The sequence below is a fragment of the Cryptomeria japonica genome, chromosome 8 (genome assembly GCF_030272615.1).
Source record: "Cryptomeria japonica chromosome 8, Sugi_1.0, whole genome shotgun sequence".
NCBI classification, from domain to species: domain Eukaryota; kingdom Viridiplantae; phylum Streptophyta; class Pinopsida; order Cupressales; family Cupressaceae; genus Cryptomeria; species Cryptomeria japonica.
In genome coordinates, this window is record NC_081412.1 from 568502870 (window position 1) to 568508851 (window position 5982).

Sequence of the window (5982 nt, forward strand, 5' to 3'; positions counted from 1 at the left end):
ATCTCGGGAGACCCACCTCGAGCTTACACTAATCATCTCACATAGTACTACCTACTAGAGTACGAAGGAACTACAAGCATAGAGAGGGAAATAGCTCCAAATCAGATATGGTCACGACACATGATCCACACTAGTAGGTGGGGGATCCAGGTAAGGGTCCTTTACTTAATTGAGTTATTTTTTGAATTTAAATGATGATGTACATGTGATTTGGTCTTTATTCCCTCTTCCATTATCGAAGTATAAGAGTGGTGATCTCTTATCCATTAGACCCTATCTGACATCAACATTGTTTCACGTATACCTCGGTCTTTGTAGATCATGCATAGACCCTAGAGGAGTGCCAGACGACACAAGGATTTTATTCGATGTTGGCAACAACAATGAAGGAAAACTGAGAGGGGGGGGGTGAATCAGTTTTCAGCGGATTAACAAACTTAACCTCAAATGAAAATCTGATAAAATTTAGTAACAACAAAGATAAGAAAATTGACAGTTCAACACACAACACCAAGATTTTGATGTGGAAAGCCTAGTTAAGGGAAAAACTATGGTGGAAACCTAACCACAATAAGATGATACTCTATAGTAGTATGTGAAAACATTACAAAGTGAATGCACATGCATTCAGGCTCACTTCCTAGAGCTCTCTGCTCAAGATGTAATAACCCAGAAGGCTACAACCCTCAGGGAAGTCTCACTGACTTACAATAAGATTTGGACTACAATCTGGATTACATAAACTACAAATATAGCATCTCCTAATGCGTGATGTTAGTTTCGATTAAGTACATTTGTCTACTCTTCTCAATACACCACACCGAAGGATAAATTCATTCAAGCACCACATATACCACTCTCTGATAATGCATACACTACACCGATACCCAAATTACATGACTGCATCACTTATATATATTGATCATCAACCTTGGTAACAAGGTCAGCTAAACCCTCAACCCTTAATTAAAAAATTACATCTAATGATAAATAAATGGACCATTGGACCAATATAATGATATACATGACATAGCATGAACCTAAATCAAATCTCCAAACACGCATCACCACCAAAAATCTTGCCAAGATCAACCGCAACACGCTAAACCACCAAGAATACAACATAACATGAAGAGTATCACCAGATCAGCAAAATTACCAAGAATGCACACAATGATAAATGCAGACCACCAAAACAAATAAGACATGATTTAGGAAACACCAACAAGAATGTTAGAACCATTTGCAATAGCTGCACCAACACCACTTATAAAATCTTCATCAATCAACATTTGAGACTCAAGAACACTCAAACAACAACTTAGATTAGAAAGATAGATTGCAGAGAACCAAATCATGAACCATCTAAAATGTAGATACACATGAACATCCCAAACAATTTCCCAAAATCACAACTCAAGATCTAATCACATTGGAATATACCAGAGCAAATACAAAACTCTGCAAAGCACTGATAAAAAAAACCAAACTACAAACCAGGTCATATGATATGATACATTATGCTTTTGGACCACTAAAACCAATACAAAAGGATGTACTAATACTAGACATACTCCATATACCGACCCATGATCCCAATAAACCAAACTGCAATGATGGTTGCAATAAATCACAGGAATATGTTGACATCAATGATAACAACATATCCTAGCAGCAACAATGTCCAACAATCTCCCCCTTTGGCATTGATGGCAACATATGGATGTGAAAAACAATCATGTAAAGAAAGGAAAACATCTCCAACAAACTCCCCCTAAGATCAAGCAGATAAAATAGTTTTTCACATGCTTTCTCTCCCCCTTTGACATGAATGACAAAGGTTCTCAAAATAGAAAACCAAACTCTCCACCTTAGATAAACAAATCAATTCAACTAAACCACAAACAGACTACTCCATCAGAGGAGCAACATGAATTCATCAATCTAGACAAGAAGATAATATTGTGAAGTCCAATAGATTTATGCAACTCAATGCATCTAGTTCCCATCACGAGGGGTAGATACCCCCAACTTCTCTCAAATAGACAAATGTATTTGTAGGCAAATGCTTAGTAAAAATATCAGGGATATCTTCCTTTGTAGACATACTCTAGCTTCACTTCCTCTTCACTGACTTTTTCTCTCAAGAAATGATACTTGATTTATACATGTTTAGTCTTTGAATTTTGCACCGGATTATTTGACATATTAATAGCACTAGAATTATCACAATATATGATAGTAGGCTCATCATAGATAACTCTAATATCCTTCAACATTTGTTTCATCCAAACTACATGAGTGCAATTACTAGAAGCAAAAATATACTCATCTTCAGCAGTAGATAGGGAAATTGAATCTTGTTTCTTACTTGCCCATGAAACTAATTTCTTACCTAAAAAGAATGCACCACTGGAGGTACTTTTCTAGTCATCAACATCACCAGCCCAATTAGCATCAGTGTAAGCACATAACATGAAATCATCATTCCTCAGATACCACAAACCATAATCCACAGTTCCTTTCAGCTATCTGAATATCCTCTTTACAGTAGTGACATGACTCTCTTTCGGATCAACTTGATATCTAGAAACCTTGCACATAGCATGCATAATATTAGGTCTAGTTTGAGTTAGGTATAGTAGTCCTCCAACCATAGATCTCTACAAGGTCTGATTAGCTTTCAAAAATTTATCATTTTTAGATAATTTGCAGCCAGTCACCATAAGAGTTCCAATTGGTTTAGAATCTTCCAGCCCAAACTTCTTCAGAAATTCCTTCACATATTTAGCTTGAGATATAAAAATACCTTTTCCAGTCTGTCAAATCTGCGAGCCTAAGAAAAATTTCATTTCTCTTATCATAGACATCTCAAATTCTTTCTGCATATCAATGGAAAACTTCATACTCAAGTTATCATCTCCTCCAAATATAATATCATCGACAAAAACTTCAAAAATCAAAATGTTATCATTCACAATCTTGAGATATAGATTACTATCAGCAGTACCTTTGTTAAATCCCAACTTTAGCAAATACTTATCCAATCTAGCATACTAGGCTCTAGGGGCTTGTTTCAATCCATAAATAGCTTTCTTCAGCTTGCATACCATGTCTCCATCATCTGATAATGAAAATCCATCAGGTTTCTCAATGTAGACTTCTTCCTCAAGATCACCATTCAAGAGGGCTGACTCTACATCCATCTGGTATACCTTGAAATCCTTGTAGGCAACATATACAAGCAATAGTCTAACAACTTCAAGTCTAGCCACTGGAGCAAAAGTCTCCTCATAATGAATTCCTTCTTTCTGTGAATATCCTTTGCATATTAGTCTTGTTTTATTTCTGACAACTTCATCGGCTTCATTCAATTTGATCCTGAATACCCATTTAGTACCAATCACATTCTTGTCTTTAGGTATAGGCACAAGTTCCCATGTGTTATTCTTTTCAATTTGATTCAATTCCTCTTCCATAACCTTCATCCAATTTTCATCTTTGCAAGATTCAACAACATCTTTAGGTTCAATTTTAGAAATCAAACATACATCTTCAACAACTAGCCTTCTTCTAGTCATTGTGCCTTTATTTTTATCACCAATGATCTGATTTTCAGAATGATTCAATCTCACATACCTCGGAATCTTCTGATTATTCAGATTTATAGGTTCCTACACTTCTTCATTGACAACAACAATATTCAGATTAACTATCTCTACTAGATCATTCTGCTTCAATTCTTCATTCTAATTTAGCATTAAAACAACATCCTGATCATCATCATATTCACATGCTTTGATATCTTTTCCATAGTTCTCGTCAACTTTCACCTTTGCACTTTTCACTATCTTCCTCAATCTCTTATTGCAACACTGGTAGGCTTTTCTCTTTGTAGAGTATCCCAAGAAAATTCCTTCATCACTTCTTGCATCAAATGTTCCTATATCCTCATGTCTCTTGATATAACACCTGCCTCCAAAAATTATGAAATATCTCACAGTAGGAACATGAACAAACCATAGCTCATAAGGAGTCTTACCAGTATCACCTTTTACATGAACTCAATTGAATGTGTAAACAACAGTGCTAACAACTTCTCTCCAGTAAATATTTGGAATATATCCTTCAATCAACATAGTCCTTGCAACATCCAAGATAGTCTTGTTCTTCCTTTCAACAACTCCATTCAGATGTGAGGTTCTAGGAGAAGATAATTGTCTTCTAATTCCATGGTTCTCATAGAATGAGTCAAACTTACCAAAACATAATTCTCTTCCTGTGACGAATCTTGGACATTTCACCTTCAATCTTGTCTTAGTCTCAACCTTTTCTTTGAATATCTTGAATTTGTTCAATGCTTCTTATTTTTCCCTAAAAAAGGCAACCCATATCATCCTAGAATAATCATCAATAAATAACATGAAATATTTGTCACCCTACACACTTCTTATTGTAGTAGATCCACATAGGTTAGTATGCACAGATCTAGCAATCCATCAGATGAATACTACTTACTCTTGAAATAATTTCTTGTTTGCGTACCCACTTGACTTTCCTGACATACCTGATTAGTAGGCTTAACAATTTTAGAAAAATCTCTAGCAACTTGAGTAGAACTAATCTTAATCATTGAATCAAAATTAACATGACACATTCTCCTATGCGACAACCAACTTTCATCAATCTGAGAAATCAAGCAACTTTTCTCACCAGCATTCAAATGAAAGATATTACCTTTACTCTTAGTTTCTTATGCAATCTCTATACCAAAGGCATTTAGGATCTTCCATTTTCCATTCTTGAAATGCAAATCATAACCTTTGTTAACCATTTGTCCAACACTTAAGAGATTATGCTTCAAACCTTCAACATTCAAGACATCATTAGTGTTGTGCTTACCATCAAAGGAAATATAACCTCTACCACGGATCACAGAGGCTTTGGCATCTCCAAATATTACTATTTTGCCATCATACCTCTCCATATTCACAAATTTGCTCTTATCACCAGTCATATGATATGAACAACCACTGTCAATCACCCATTCATCTTTCTCTTCAACTTTAGCAGCTAAAGCTTTCTCCTCAATAGTACAGCTTGTTGAATCAACAGGTACTGGTCCATCTTCTTTGATAGCAATAAACACAATTTCATCTCCTTCTGATTCTTCATCTATAACACCTTCACCAGTAGAATAATAACAGTTCTTCGAATGCTTATACTTTTGGTTAGACTTGTAGGGCTTATCATACTTATCATGCTTCTCATATCTATCATTTCTATCATGTTTATCAAATTTGTCATGCCTATCATACTTAGACAATCTCTCCAGGCACCTAGAAGCAAAATGTCCTATCCTATTGCAAGAAAAGAATTTCATAGGTAATTTACCATCATACTTACTAGCTCCCTTAGGCAATCTTTGGGAAATCAATGCTTCAAACTCATCTAATTCTCTTTCTTTCTCTTCCATCTCTCTTCTCTCTCTCTTTCATATCTAGATATTCTGCATCCATCAAGGCCATACTTCTACTTTGTAAATACATATGCTCTAAATGTTGTCTCAGACTTTCCATGTGATTCAACAAATTCACTCAGTTCAAAAGCAGCAATCTTTTCGACCAACATATCTCTTGTCACAATAGTCATAGTTTGGGTCTCATCAATAGCAGCTACCTTGTGTTTGTAAGTAGGAGGAAATGATCTCAACACCTTAGCAACAATTTCATCTTATTCAAGGGTTCCACTAACACATCTAATACCTAGGACAAGTTCGTTTATGTTCTCATCTTCACCCATCTTCATTATCTCATACTTCCCTTTCAAACTCTCCAACTTAGCAACTTTGACTTGTTTATCTCCTTGATACAAGTGTAGATCAGGAAATTGAGAAGCATCAAAACCAATAGCAATTAGGACAATCACAAAACCTAAAGGAATGAAAGCAATCCTAATCCAATCAATGAAGACATAAAGACA